The 3,477-nt window shown below is 40.9% G+C and overlaps 1 long non-coding RNA gene across 1 annotated transcript; it reads right to left on the minus strand.

Moving 5' to 3' along the window:
* Positions 1-897: 897 nt before the first annotated feature.
* On the minus strand, positions 898-3,177 carry LOC129624804 (uncharacterized). The gene is made up of 3 exons (XR_008701175.1): positions 3,080-3,177; positions 1,747-1,883; positions 898-998 (listed from the first exon to the last, which is right to left on the minus strand). It is a non-coding gene; the product is annotated as an uncharacterized LOC129624804 (long non-coding RNA).
* Between the last annotated feature and the right edge of the window lie 300 nt (positions 3,178-3,477).

Below are 3,477 nucleotides of genomic sequence, written 5' to 3' on the forward strand. Positions count from 1 at the left end.
GAGAATTGGACTATAAAGAAAGCTGAGCACTGAAGAATTGATGCTTTTGAACTGTGGTGCTGGAGAAGACTGTTGAGAGTTCCTTGGACTGCAAGGAGATCAAACCAGTTGTAAAGGAAATCAGTCCTGAATATGCATTGGAAGGACTGATGCTGAAGCTGAAACTCCAATACTTTGACCACCTGATGTGAAAAACTGACTCATTTGAAAAGACCCTGATGCTGGGAAAGATTGAGGGTGGAATGAGAAGGGGAAGACAGAGATAAGATGGTTGGATGGTATCACCGGCTCAATGGACATGAGTTTGAGTAAACTTCGGGAGTTGGTGATGGACAGGGAAGCCTGGCTAGCTGCAGTCCATGGGGTCACAAAGAGTCAGACATTACTAATTGACTGAACTGAATTGAACTGATGAACATTCAATATATAGCAGAGAATATTCTTTCTCCTTCCTGAAATAATGAGGCTTCTGGGTTACTTGTTCACAACTGTTTTGCCCTATGTCTAGGGATTTCTTCAGCAGATCAACCAATCCTGCTAGTCATCTACCATACTGGTCTCTACTTGCCCAAACAGAAAGGACTCAATAGAATGAATGGATCCTAAATAAGATACCAAATGAAAAAATATCGAGAAAATTAACATTTCCAGAAAAAACACTGACACATCAGAATAAATAAACTACCTGTCCAAGAACCATGGGATAGACTCCTATTGACTGTATTAAGTTCCTATGCAACTAATTACCACAAATTTGATGGTTTAAAACAACAGAAATTTGTTCCTTCATGGTCCAGAGGCCAGGTGTCCAAAATCTAGTTCAGCCTTCAAGTTGAAAATTTCCAAAGATGCTTAGTGTGTTCGCATGTTCAGTCACATAAGCTCAAGTGTCTGGCATACCTTGTTACGTGTATGCACCCTCTACAGTGGTTGGCTTCTACTGTGCAGAACTGTACAGAGTACGGTAGTGCAGTATCTTTATTTCAAGTCCAGGGTGCCTGGAAGCAAGCATAAAAGCAACAGTGACGTCACTGGTACTGCTAAGAAGTGCCAAATGATAACAAGGGAAACAAAGGTGAAAATGATTGAAAGAGTGAGGCAAAGATGGAACTGGAGGCCCAGAGCAAGGACCAAGAGAAACAAAAGGAAGAAGACATAACTGAAGAAACAAAGAGCTTCACAACTCAGGAAATGGCAAGAGGATTTTCTTTATTTGAGGAGGCACTGTTGGGTTTGGGGCACAGGACTCAAACATAGAACGGTACACGAAGGTTGCAGCAGCCATTCAGAAGGCAATCCAGTGCTACTGTGTCACTTATGACGAGGAAAAAAAGAGCTACTACCTAGACATCACTGGATCATTTTTTTCAAGAGGGTAGATGGAATTGAATCCAGCAGGGAACCAGAACCTGTGCCATCAGCATCAGGCATGAGTGAAATTTCAGCTTGCCCTCCATCTCCTATTGCTAACAATCCTTCAGCTCTACCATCTCCCACCTCCTCTCCCTCCTCCAGTCAGTAACTCTTCTAGCCTGTCCACTCAATGCCAGCATCTGTATGCCAACTGTTGTACTGTACTACTCTACTTTCCAAGGTACTTTACAGTAAGATTAAAAATGTTTTCTCTATTTTGGGGGCTTGTTTTTTTGTATTATTTGTGTGAAAAGTAGTATAAACCTATTACAGTATAGTACTATGTAGCTGATTGTGTTAGCTGTGTACCTGGGCTAATTTTGTTGGACTTACATTCTCAGAATGGAACTTGTTCCTATGTAGAGGACTTAGTGTACTCCTTGGTTTGTGGTCCCATCACTCCAGCTTCTGCCTCCATGGTCTCACAAGCTCATCCTCTTCTCTCTGTGTTCCAATCTCCCTCTGCCTCTCTAATAAGAACACTTGTGTTGGCATTTAAGAATCACCATATCGCTAGTGGTAAAGAACCCATCTACCAGTGCAGGAGATGTAAGAGACATGGGTTCGATCCCTGCATCGATCCAAGATGCCTTGGAGGAAGGTATGCAACCCACTCTAGGATTCGTGCCTGGAGAATTCCATGGACAGAGAAGCCTGGCAGGCTATAGTCCATGGAGTTGAAAAGAGACACTACTGAAGCGACTTAACACACACAACATATAATCAAATATTCTGATCTCAAAATCCTTAACTCTATCAACATCTGTAAAGACACTGTTTTCACAATTACAGGTTCCAATAATTAGGAAGGAGATCTTTTTGGGTGGAGTGTGGGTGGTGGTGGTATTTTCAGCCTATCACACTGATCACACTGCTCAGGACCATAGCTCAAGAATTGAAACATAGATAAAGAAAATGGTGGGGGGGCAGGGAACCTGCATTATCCATAAGCCTCACACCATCCATGTCCTTCTCATGTCATGACTATATGATGTCAGGTGTTTGGAGTCATGTTCAGGGTCTTAGTCATAATGATGTTTGTGGATCAGTGGATTCTCTGCCTTTAGGCTAATAATAAAACATAATTGTAATGGAAGCAGGCAATATTCTTACCTGATACTAAACTAGGACCAAACTTGTTCTCTGATAAGGATTTGACATTTTGATCAAAGTGTTTTAGCTTAAAAATTATCTAGAGGCCAACAGTTTTTTGTTTGTTTTTTGTTTTTTTTTAACGTTCACAGGTTATTGTCGCTGACACCAATAGTTACAAATAAGAAGGCAGAGTTTACTTTAAAAAATGTCAGGTGAGGCTCTGGGAAAATATCAGGCCAGCTTCTGGGTCATGGTGCTTAGCTTTCAGCTGCTAATGTATGTAAATAACTCCATCCAGGGACCCAGCTGTTGTATGTTGAAATGTGCTGATGAAACTAAATTGGGATTCTAGAGAACACAAATCAAATTGTAAGCAAAATGACTGAAATACACCAGCCCTCCTTTACAGCATCATAGGCCAACCCAAGAAAAATGACTAATGGGTAATAACACTCAGTCCTGACAGGAATCATAAGCTAGGAAGGAAGTTACATGTAAAATAATAATAAAGAATATTAAATTGCCACCAGGCCCCGGCTAGAGACAAATGAAAACGGAACAGATTTCTTACCACCAGTCACTTATTCAATCCCTTTGAAAATGTCCCTGGAATCTGCAGACAGAGAACGCGTTCACTCATATTCCCTTTCTACTAGAAAGGAATGTTTTCTCTGACCTGGAAAAGACAGATAAAGAAGGACCTTCTGAAAAGGAGGCTCTTAGAGGTACCCTCTGACCAGATCATTAGCCTTCCTTGGGCAACAAGGTAAAAAAACAGGCCACCTTTACCAGCTACTGGTAGAGAAAATGATGCACTTTTGCCAAGACAGCCATAGTTTGCTGGCTTTTCATTTTGTCTCTTGTAATGCCATTCTTACATGTAGAATATGAAGTAATTTGTAATTGTCCATGTAACTCACATTATTATTTTTACTCTAAGTGATATTTTTTCATCACAAGGTAATTTGG

The sequence above is a fragment of the Bubalus kerabau genome, chromosome 12 (assembly GCF_029407905.1).
Source record: "Bubalus kerabau isolate K-KA32 ecotype Philippines breed swamp buffalo chromosome 12, PCC_UOA_SB_1v2, whole genome shotgun sequence".
In the NCBI taxonomy this organism is placed as follows: Eukaryota; Metazoa; Chordata; class Mammalia; order Artiodactyla; family Bovidae; genus Bubalus; species Bubalus kerabau.